Below are 12,916 nucleotides of genomic sequence, written 5' to 3'. Positions count from 1 at the left end.
AGGCCCTGTCTGGAACCATAATGATCCTCTGCTATAGATACTGTCTCTGACTGAGGCCCTGTCTGGAACCATAATGATCCTCTGCTATAGATACTGAGGCCCTGTCTGGAACCATAATGATCCTCTGCTATAGATACTGAGGCCCTGTCTGGAACCATAATGATCCTCTGCTATAGATACTGAGGCCCTGTCTGGAACCATAATGATCCTCTGATATAGATACTGTCTCTGACTGAGGCCCTGTCTGGAACCATAATGATCCTCTGCTATAGATACTGAGGCCCTGTCTGGAACCATAATGATCCTCTGATATAGATACTGAGGCCCTGTCTGGAACCATAATGATCCTCTGCTATAGATACTGTCTCTGACTGAGGCCCTGTCTGGAACCATAATGATCCTCTGATATAGATACTGAGGCCCTGTCTGGAACCATAATGATCCTCTGCTATAGATACTGTCTCTGACTGAGGCCCTGTCTGGAACCATAATGATCCTCTGCTATAGATACTGTCTCTGACTGAGGCCCTGTCTGGAACCATAATGATCCTCTGCTATAGATACTGTCTCTGACTGAGGCCCTGTCTGGAACCATAATGATCCTCTGCTATAGATACTGAGGCCCTGTCTGGAACCATAATGATCCTCTGATATAGATACTGAGGCCCTGTCTGGAACCATAATGATCCTCTGCTATAGATACTGTCTCTGACTGAGGCCCTGTCTGGAACCATAATGATCCTCTGCTATAGATACTGAGGCCCTGTCTGGAACCATAATGATCCTCTGCTATAGATACTGAGGCCCTGTCTGGAACCATAATGATCCTCTGCTATAGATACTGAGGCCCTGTCTGGAACCATAATGATCCTCTGATATAGATACTGTCTCTGACTGAGGCCCTGTCTGGAACCATAATGATCCTCTGCTATAGATACTGAGGCCCTGTCTGGAACCATAATGATCCTCTGATATAGATACTGAGGCCCTGTCTGGAACCATAATGATCCTCTGCTATAGATACTGTCTCTGACTGAGGCCCTGTCTGGAACCATAATGATCCTCTGATATAGATACTGAGGCCCTGTCTGGAACCATAATGATCCTCTGCTATAGATACTGAGGCCCTGTCTGGAACCATAATGATCCTCTGCTATAGATACTGTCTCTGACTGAGGCCCTGTCTGGAACCATAATGATCCTCTGCTATAGATACTGAGGCCCTGTCTGGAACCATAATGATCCTCTGCTATAGATACTGTCTCTGACTGAGGCCCTGTCTGGAACCATAATGATCCTCTGATATAGATACTGAGGCCCTGTCTGGAACCATAATGATCCTCTGCTATAGATACTGTCTCTGACTGAGGCCCTGTCTGGAACCATAATGATCCTCTGATATAGATACTGAGGCCCTGTCTGGAACCATAATGATCCTCTGCTATAGATACTGAGGCCCTGTCTGGAACCATAATGATCCTCTGCTATAGATACTGAGGCCCTGTCTGGAACCATAATGATCCTCTGATATAGATACTGAGGCCCTGTCTGGAACCATAATGATCCTCTGCTATAGATACTGAGGCCCTGTCTGGAACCATAATGATCCTCTGCTATAGATACTGAGGCCCTGTCTGGAACCATAATGATCCTCTGCTATAGATACTGAGGCCCTGTCTGGAACCATAATGATCCTCTGCTATAGATACTGAGGCCCTGTCTGGAACCATAATGATCCTCTGCTATAGATACTGTCTCTGACTGAGGCCCTGTCTGGAACCATAATGATCCTCTGATATAGATACTGAGGCCCTGTCTGGAACCATAATGATCCTCTGATATAGATACTGTCTCTGACTGAGGCCCTGTCTGGAACCATAATGATCCTCTGCTATAGATACTGAGGCCCTGTCTGGAACCATAATGATCCTCTGCTATAGATACTGAGGCCCTGTCTGGAACCATAATGATCCTCTGCTATAGATACTGAGGCCCTGTCTGGAACCATAATGATCCTCTGCTATAGATACTGAGGCCCTGTCTGGAACCATAATGATCCTCTGCTATAGATACTGAGGCCCTGTCTGGAACCATAATGATCCTCTGCTATAGATACTGTCTCTGACTGAGGCCCTGTCTGGAACCATAATGATCCTCTGCTATAGATACTGTCTCTGACTGAGGCCCTGTCTGGAACCATAATGATCCTCTGCTATAGATACTGTCTCTGACTGAGGCCCTGTCTGGAACCATAATGATCCTCTGCTATAGATACTGAGGCCCTGTCTGGAACCATAATGATCCTCTGCTATAGATACTGAGGCCCTGTCTGGAACCATAATGATCCTCTGATATAGATACTGTCTCTGACTGAGGCCCTGTCTGGAACCATAATGATCCTCTGCTATAGATACTGTCTCTGACTGAGGCCCTGTCTGGAACCATAATGATCCTCTGCTATAGATACTGAGGCCCTGTCTGGAACCATAATGATCCTCTGCTATAGATACTGAGGCCCTGTCTGGAACCATAATGATCCTCTGATATAGATACTGTCTCTGACTGAGGCCCTGTCTGGAACCATAATGATCCTCTGCTATAGATACTGAGGCCCTGTCTGGAACCATAATGATCCTCTGCTATAGATACTGTCTCTGACTGAGGCCCTGTCTGGAACCATAATGATCCTCTGCTATAGATACTGAGGCCCTGTCTGGAACCATAATGATCCTCTGATATAGATACTGTCTCTGACTGAGGCCCTGTCTGGAACCATAATGATCCTCTGCTATAGATACTGTCTCTGACTGAGGCCCTGTCTGGAACCATAATGATCCTCTGCTATAGATACTGTCTCTGACTGAGGCCCTGTCTGGAACCATAATGATCCTCTGCTATAGATACTGAGGCCCTGTCTGGAACCATAATGATCCTCTGCTATAGATACTGAGGACCTGTCTGGAACCATAATGATCCTCTGATATAGATACTGTCTCTGACTGAGGCCCTGTCTGGAACCATAATGATCCTCTGCTATAGATACTGAGGCCCTGTCTGGAACCATAATGATCCTCTGCTATAGATACTGAGGCCCTGTCTGGAACCATAATGATCCTCTGCTATAGATACTGAGGCCCTGTCTGGAACCATAATGATCCTCTGCTATAGATACTGTCTCTGACTGAGGCCCTGTCTGGAACCATAATGATCCTCTGCTATAGATACTGTCTCTGACTGAGGCCCTGTCTGGAACCATAATGATCCTCTGCTATAGATACTGTCTCTGACTGAGGCCCTGTCTGGAACCATAATGATCCTCTGCTATAGATACTGAGGCCCTGTCTGGAACCATAATGATCCTCTGCTATAGATACTGAGGCCCTGTCTGGAACCATAATGATCCTCTGATATAGATACTGTCTCTGACTGAGGCCCTGTCTGGAACCATAATGATCCTCTGCTATAGATACTGTCTCTGACTGAGGCCCTGTCTGGAACCATAATGATCCTCTGCTATAGATACTGAGGCCCTGTCTGGAACCATAATGATCCTCTGCTATAGATACTGAGGCCCTGTCTGGAACCATAATGATCCTCTGATATAGATACTGTCTCTGACTGAGGCCCTGTCTGGAACCATAATGATCCTCTGCTATAGATACTGAGGCCCTGTCTGGAACCATAATGATCCTCTGCTATAGATACTGTCTCTGACTGAGGCCCTGTCTGGAACCATAATGATCCTCTGCTATAGATACTGAGGCCCTGTCTGGAACCATAATGATCCTCTGATATAGATACTGTCTCTGACTGAGGCCCTGTCTGGAACCATAATGATCCTCTGCTATAGATACTGTCTCTGACTGAGGCCCTGTCTGGAACCATAATGATCCTCTGCTATAGATACTGTCTCTGACTGAGGCCCTGTCTGGAACCATAATGATCCTCTGCTATAGATACTGAGGCCCTGTCTGGAACCATAATGATCCTCTGCTATAGATACTGAGGACCTGTCTGGAACCATAATGATCCTCTGATATAGATACTGTCTCTGACTGAGGCCCTGTCTGGAACCATAATGATCCTCTGCTATAGATACTGAGGCCCTGTCTGGAACCATAATGATCCTCTGCTATAGATACTGAGGCCCTGTCTGGAACCATAATGATCCTCTGCTATAGATACTGAGGCCCTGTCTGGAACCATAATGATCCTCTGATATAGATACTGTCTCTGACTGAGGCCCTGTCTGGAACCATAATGATCCTCTGCTATAGATACTGTCTCTGACTGAGGCCCTGTCTGGAACCATAATGATCCTCTGATATAGATACTGTCTCTGACTGAGGCCCTGTCTGGAACCATAATGATCCTCTGCTATAGATACTGTCTCTGACTGAGGCCCTGTCTGGAACCATAATGATCCTCTGCTATAGATACTGTCTCTGACTGAGGCCCTGTCTGGAACCATAATGATCCTCTGCTATAGATACTGAGGCCCTGTCTGGAACCATAATGATCCTCTGCTATAGATACTGTCTCTGACTGAGGCCCTGTCTGGAACCATAATGATCCTCTGCTATAGATACTGTCTCTGACTGAGGCCCTGTCTGGAACCATAATGATCCTCTGCTATAGATACTGTCTCTGACTGAGGCCCTGTCTGGAACCATAATGATCCTCTGCTATAGATACTGAGGCCCTGTCTGGAACCATAATGATCCTCTGATATAGATACTGAGGCCCTGTCTGGAACCATAATGATCCTCTGCTATAGATACTGAGGCCCTGTCTGGAACCATAATGATCCTCTGCTATAGATACTGAGGCCCTGTCTGGAACCATAATGATCCTCTGCTATAGATACTGAGGCCCTGTCTGGAACCATAATGATCCTCTGATATAGATACTGAGGCCCTGTCTGGAACCATAATGATCCTCTGCTATAGATACTGAGGCCCTGTCTGGAACCATAATGATCCTCTGCTATAGATACTGAGGCCCTGTCTGGAACCATAATGATCCTCTGCTATAGATACTGAGGCCCTGTCTGGAACCATAATGATCCTCTGCTATAGATACTGAGGCCCTGTCTGGAACCATAATGATCCTCTGCTATAGATACTGTCTCTGACTGAGGCCCTGTCTGGAACCATAATGATCCTCTGCTATAGATACTGTCTCTGACTGAGGCCCTGTCTGGAACCATAATGATCCTCTGATATAGATACTGAGGCCCTGTCTGGAACCATAATGATCCTCTGCTATAGATACTGAGGCCCTGTCTGGAACCATAATGATCCTCTGCTATAGATACTGAGGCCCTGTCTGGAACCATAATGATCCTCTGCTATAGATACTGAGGCCCTGTCTGGAACCATAATGATCCTCTGCTATAGATACTGTCTCTGACTGAGGCCCTGTCTGGAACCATAATGATCCTCTGCTATAGATACTGTCTCTGACTGAGGCCCTGTCTGGAACCATAATGATCCTCTGCTATAGATACTGAGGCCCTGTCTGGAACCATAATGATCCACTGCTATAGATACTGAGGCCCTGTCTGGAACCATAATGATCCTCTGCTATAGATACTGAGGCCCTGTCTGGAACCATAATGATCCTCTGCTATAGATACTGTCTCTGACTGAGGCCCTGTCTGGAACCATAATGATCCTCTGCTATAGATACTGAGGCCCTGTCTGGAACCATAATGATCCTCTGATATAGATACTGTCTCTGACTGAGGCCCTGTCTGGAACCATAATGATCCTCTGCTATAGATACTGAGGCCCTGTCTGGAACCATAATGATCCTCTGCTATAGATACTGAGGCCCTGTCTGGAACCATAATAATCCTCTGCTATAGATACTGTCTCTGACTGAGGCCCTGTCTGGAACCATAATGATCCTCTGCTATAGATACTGAGGCCCTGTCTGGAACCATAATGATCCTCTGCTATAGATACTGTCTCTGACTGAGGCCCTGTCTGGAACCATAATGATCCTCTGCTATAGATACTGAGGCCCTGTCTGGAACCATAATGATCCTCTGCTATAGATACTGAGGCCCTGTCTGGAACCATAATGATCCTCTGCTATAGATACTGAGGCCCTGTCTGGAACCATAATGATCCTCTGCTATAGATACTGAGGCCCTGTCTGGAACCATAATGATCCTCTGCTATAGATACTGAGGCCCTGTCTGGAACCATAATGATCCTCTGATATAGATACTGTCTCTGACTGAGGCCCTGTCTGGAACCGTAATGATCCTCTGCTATAGATACTGAGGCCCTGTCTGGAACCATAATGATCCTCTGCTATAGATACTGAGGCCCTGTCTGGAACCATAATGATCCTCTGCTATAGATACTGAGGCCCTGTCTGGAACCATAATGATCCTCTGCTATAGATACTGTCTCTGACTGAGGCCCTGTCTGGAACCATAATGATCCTCTGATATAGATACTGAGGCCCTGTCTGGAACCATAATGATCCTCTGCTATAGATACTGAGGCCCTGTCTGGAACCATAATGATCCTCTGATATAGATACTGAGGCCCTGTCTGGAACCATAATGATCCTCTGCTATAGATACTGAGGCCCTGTCTGGAACCATAATGATCCTCTGCTATAGATACTGAGGCCCTGTCTGGAACCATAATGATCCTCTGCTATAGATACTGAGGCCCTGTCTGGAACCATAATGATCCTCTGCTATAGATACTGTCTCTGACTGAGGCCCTGTCTGGAACCATAATGATCCTCTGATATAGATACTGAGGCCCTGTCTGGAACCATAATGATCCTCTGCTATAGATACTGAGGCCCTGTCTGGAACCATAATGATCCTCTGCTATAGATACTGAGGCCCTGTCTGGAACCATAATGATCCTCTGCTATAGATACTGAGGCCCTGTCTGGAACCATAATGATCCTCTGCTATAGATACTGTCTCTGACTGAGGCCCTGTCTGGAACCATAATGATCCTCTGCTATAGATACTGAGGCCCAGTCTGGAACCATAATGATCCTCTGCTATAGATACTGAGGCCCTGTCTGGAACCATAATGATCCTCTGATATAGATACTGAGGCCCTGTCTGGAACCATAATGATCCTCTGCTATAGATACTGAGGCCCTGTCTGGAACCATAATGATCCTCTGCTATAGATACTGAGGCCCTGTCTGGAACCATAATGATCCTCTGCTATAGATACTGAGGCCCTGTCTGGAACCATAATGATCCTCTGCTATAGATACTGTCTCTGACTGAGGCCCTGTCTGGAACCATAATGATCCTCTGCTATAGATACTGAGGCCCTGTCTGGAACCATAATGATCCTCTGCTATAGATACTGAGGCCCTGTCTGGAACCATAATGATCCTCTGCTATAGATACTGAGGCCCTGTCTGGAACCATAATGATCCTCTGATATAGATACTGAGGCCCTGTCTGGAACCATAATGATCCTCTGCTATAGATACTGAGGCCCTGTCTGGAACCATAATGATCCTCTGCTATAGATACTGAGGCCCTGTCTGGAACCATAATGATCCTCTGCTATAGATACTGTCTCTGACTGAGGCCCTGTCTGGAACCATAATGATCCTCTGCTATAGATACTGAGGCCCTGTCTGGAACCATAATGATCCTCTGCTATAGATACTGAGGGTTAGGGTTAGGGTAATGATCCTCTGAGATATATATATCCTATATCATTTAGATACTGTCTATACTTGTATGGTTGTTACAATGCTACTATCTTCACTAGAACCTGTTGTAATATATAGTATATGCTTCCAAATGTAATTATAATTAAAGCAAACTATTTAATGAATCTATAACATTCTATTGTATTATGTGCTAATGTTTAGGTCCAGTGAATAAATGTTGATGGTTCCCTCTATCCGTAACACGGAATGATCTGACAGTGAGGGAGACTTTCAGAGCACAGAACCCTCAGATATAAACACTAAACCCCTCAAGGCAAATTGTTCATTCAAAGCACAAAAAGGAAATTAATGTCTTGGCCTCCCGTCAACAACCAGTGCTGGGCTGATTTTATTCATCCCTGAACCCATCCTAACCTGGACCCATCCTAACCTGGACCCATCCTAACCCTAACCTATCCTAACCTGGACCCATCCTAACCTGGACCCATCCTTACCCGGACCCATCCTAACCTGGACCCATCCTAACCTGGACCCATCCTAACCTGAACCCATCCTAACCTGAACCCATCCTAACCTGAACCCATCCTAACCTGGACCCATCCTAACCTGGACCCATCCTAACCTGGACCCATCCTAACCTGGACCCATACTAACCTGGACCCATCCTAACCTGGACCCATCCTAACCTGAACCCATCCTAACCCTAACCTATCCTAACCCGGACCCATCCTAACCCTGACCCATCCTAACCCGGACCCATCCTGACCCGGACCCATCCTAACCTGGACCCATCCTAACCTGGACCCATCCTAACCTGGACCCATCCTAACCTGGACCCATCCTAACCCTAACCCATACTAACCTGGACCCATCCTAACCCTAACCCATCCTAACCTGGACCCATCCTAACCTGGACCCATCCTAACCTGGACCCATCCTAACCTGGACCCATCCTAACCTGGACCCATCCTAACCTGGACCCATACTAACCTGGACCCATACTAACCTGGACCCATCCTAACCTGGACCCATCCTAACCTGGACCCATCCTAACCTGGACCCATCCTAACCTGAACCCATCCTAACCCTAACCCATCCTAACCTGGACCCATCCTAACCTGGACCCATCCTAACCTGGACCCATCCTAACCTGGACCCATCCTAACCTGGACCCATCCTAACCTGGACCCATACTAACCTGGACCCATCCTAACCTGGACCCTAACCGATTTTTGATACAGCCATTGCCTCGGGAAGGTCCAGAGACAAAAACAAGCTGAACATCTTCTCCATCACTACGCTCAAGGGGAAAAACATAGTGATGGAGTCTGTTAGAGCGATTGGTCCCCAGCCCCAAGCTATAGCCAACACAGTGGAGGCTAACCAATGTAACCCCCTTTCACCAACTACCCCTAAGACCAACCCTGCTACAGTGGCGTCTAGACCAGGGGCTAAACAAATAGCACATATCACCCCCAGTTATGCCGTAGTGGCATTTAAGCTCTGTCTCTGACACTGACCTTAGTCCTGGACATGTGACTGAGGTGGTTCCTGGCTCTGACCCTAAGTTAGCGGACTCCAACCAGATCCCCTTAGCGAACTCTGACCCTCACCCTGATCCTAACTGTAACCACTCAGTGGAAACTAGCTTACTCTAGGCCCTGAATCCTAACCCTAACCCTGCAGATATCCCTAACCAGGACTCCTCAGCTAACTCTGTCCCTCACCCTGATACTAACCACTCAGGAGAACCTAGCTCACTCCAGGCCCCGAATCCTAACCCTATCCATGCAGATAGTCCCAGTGAGTACGTTGGCTCTAAATCCAGCCTTGATATTAGCCTCCTAGCATTTCCTTGTGATCCAGTTAATCAGTTTACCACTCCGGTCCAGACACAGTCGAGTAGCTCTGGATGGCGCCCTGATGATAGGAGCCTCTAATTTGTTGAGAACCTCCCCATTCAACCATCCACTTGTACAAGTGGAGAGCTTTCCCGGGCCTCAGATCCACCATATGGTGGTGATATTGGAAAGGTTGCAGCCACATCCAACCACTCAGAAGGTTGTGTTTGTGTTGGGGGTATAACAATTGCCTTAGGTTAAATCAACCTGACACAATTAAAAAACAGCTTCAACAGCTTTTGGTTTCTGATCCAGTTTCTGAATCCTTTGTTGATTAAACAGCAGACACTGATAAAGCAGTCCAATGACATCATTAGACACCATTGCAGGGTGTTGACTGATGTGGATGAGAGCCAGTTTGAGGTAGATCCTCGCGATCTGGTCCACTGGACTGTTAAGACTGCTGGTGACATGCTGGAGTCCTGGCTAAAACAATGAAACTAGATGTTGGGGAACGGGACTGCAATGGTGTCTAATGATGTCATTGGACTGCTTTATCAGTGTCTGCTGTTTAATCAACAAAGGATTCAGAAACTGGATCAGAAACCAAAAGCTGTTGAAGCTGTTTTTTAATTGTGTCAGGTTGATTTAACCTAAGGCAACTGTTATAACCCATCCTAACCCACACTAGCACTAAACCATCCTAACCCAAACCCATACTAACCCTAACCCAAACTAACCCATCCTAACCCACACTAACACTAAACCATCCTAACCCAAACCCATACTAACCCTAACCCAAACTAACCCATCCTAACCCACACTAACACTAAACCATCCTAACCCAAACCCATACTAACCCTAACCCAAACTAACCCATACTAACCCTAACCCATTTGTATTTGTATCTATTAGGGATCCCCATTAGTTCCTGCCAAGGCAGCAGCTACTCTTCCTGGGGTCCAAACACATTAAGATGCATATATCACATCATAAAACAAAAGATAAAACAATACATCATATAACATTATTACACCACTACATATCTACAATACGAAATGTATAATACCACCATACAACAATATCACAATGTGCGTGTGTGTAGAGTGCATGTGCTAGCATGTGTGTGCGTATGTGTCTGTACCTTTGTGTGTGTTGCTTCACAGTCCCCGCTGTTCCATAAGGTGTATTTTTATCTGTTTTATAAAATCTGATTCTACTGCTTGCATCAGTTACCTGATGTGGAATAGAGTTCCATGTAGTCATGGCTCTATGTAGTACTGTGCACCTCCCATAGTCTGTTCTGGACTTGGGGACTGTGAAGAGACCTCTGGTGGCATGTCTTGTGGGGTATGCATGGGTGTCCGAGCTGTGTGCCAGTAGTTTAAACAGACAGCTTGGTGCACTCAGCTTGTCAACACTTCTTACAAAAACAAGTAGTGATGAAGTCAATCTCCCCTCCACTTTGATGTTAGCTCACTGTGTACATTTAAGGGCCAGCCGTGCTGCCCTGTTCTGAGCGAATTGTAATTTTCCTAAGTCCCTCTTTCTGGCACCTGACCACACGACTGAACAGTAGTCCAGGTGCGACAAAACTAGGGCCTGTAGGACCTGCCTTGTTGATAGTGCTGTTAAGAATGCAGGACAGCGCTTTATTATGGACAGACTTCTCCCCATCTTAGCTACTGTTGTATCAATATGTTTTGACTATGACAGTTTACAATCCAAGGTTACTCCAAGCAGTTTAGTCAACTCAACTTGCTCAATTTCCACATTATTCATAACAAGATTTAGTTGAGGTTTAGGGTTTAGTGAATGATTTGTCCCAAATAAAATGCTTTTAGTTTTAGAAATATTTAGGACTAACCTATTCCTTGCCACCCATTCTGAAACAGCACTTTGGTAAGTGTTGCAGTCTGGCTTTACTCAAGGCCAGTGGCATGTAGTCAGTAAAGATTGAGGCCTAGACAGCTGCCCTGAGGAATTCCTGATTCTACCTGAATTATGTTGGAGAGGCTTCCATTAAAGAACACCCTCTGTGTTCTGTTAGACAGGTAACTCTTTATCCACAATATAGCAGGGGGTGTAAAGCCATAACACATACGTTTTTCCAGCAGCAGACTATGATTGATAATGTCAAAAGCTGCACTGAAGTCTAACAAAACAGTCCCCACAATCTTTTTATCATCAATTTCTCTCAGTCAATCATCAGTCATTTGTGTAAGTGCTGTGCTTTTTGAATGTCCTTCCCTATAAGCGTGCTGAAAGTCTGTTGTCAATTTGTTTACTGTAAAATAGCATTGTATCTGGTCCCCAAAAAATTTTCTCCAAAAGTTTACTAAGGATTGGTAATAGGCTGATTGGTCGGCTATTTGAGCCAGTAAAGGGGGCTTTACTATTCTTTGGTAGGGTAATGACTTATGCTTCCCTCCAGGCCTGAGGGCGCACACTATCTAGTAGGCTTAGATTGAAGATATGGCAAATAGGAATATCAATATCGTCCGCTATTATCCTCACACATTTTCCATCCAAGTTGTCAGACCCCGGTGGCTTCTCATAATTTTTTTTGACTCTTCCACACTCACTTTACGGAATTCAAAATGACAATGCTTGTCTTTCATAATTTGGTCAGTTATACTTGGATGTTTAGTGTCAGCGTTTGTTGCTGGCATGTCATGCCTAAATTTGCTAATCTTGCCAATGAAAAAAATCATTAAAGTAGTTGGCAATATCAGTGGGTTTTGTGATGAATTAGCCATCTGATTCAATGAATGATGGAGCCGAGTTTGTCTTTTTGCCCAAAATTTCATCTAAGGTGCTCCAAAGCTTTTTACTATCATTCTTTATATCATTTATCTTTGTTTCATAGTACAGTTTCAAATCATTTTTATTCAGTTTAGTCACATGATTTCTCAATTTTCAGTACGTTTGCCAATCGGTTGGTGTCACGACTTCAGCCGAGGCTGCATCCCCTCCTTGTTCGGGCAGGCTTCGGCGTTCGTCGTCACCGACTTACTAACCACTGCCGCCCCAGTCATCATCACATTTGTCTTGTCAATCAATCACACACACCTGGTTCTAATCCCCTAAATAGTCAGTGTATAAGTGTTCTCTCTGCCCCTTGTCCTTCTGGGTGATTGTTAGTTGTGAGAGTAGTGTAGCTCGGTGGAGCTACTCATACATTTTGTTGCCAGGGTAGATTTTCCCCTGTGCCTGTTTCGTCGATCGCTATTTGAGCGCATTTGTGTGTCAACGAAGGAATAAATTCTGTATTCAGTGATTACCCTCCTGCGCCTGACTCCTTCCATCACACTCATCACAGTTGTGCTGCCAGACTTATTTACCATCCCTTTTGCCTCATCCCTCTCAACCATACAATTTTTCAATTCCTTACC

At 45.6% G+C, this 12,916-nt stretch overlaps 1 protein-coding gene across 1 annotated transcript in view; it reads right to left on the bottom strand.

Moving 5' to 3' along the window:
• The window catches only part of asmt2 (acetylserotonin O-methyltransferase 2), a 110,820-nt gene that overhangs the window by 42,234 nt on the left and 55,670 nt on the right, over positions 1-12,916 (bottom strand). The gene's annotated exons all lie outside the window — the stretch shown is intronic.

This window comes from Coregonus lavaretus, assembly GCF_964263955.1.
Source record: "Coregonus lavaretus genome assembly, contig: HAP1_SCAFFOLD_655, whole genome shotgun sequence".
Lineage (NCBI taxonomy): Eukaryota > Metazoa > Chordata > Actinopteri > Salmoniformes > Salmonidae > Coregonus > Coregonus lavaretus.
The sequence above is the reverse complement of the archived record's forward strand: the minus strand, read 5'-3'. Positions and strand labels throughout refer to the sequence as shown.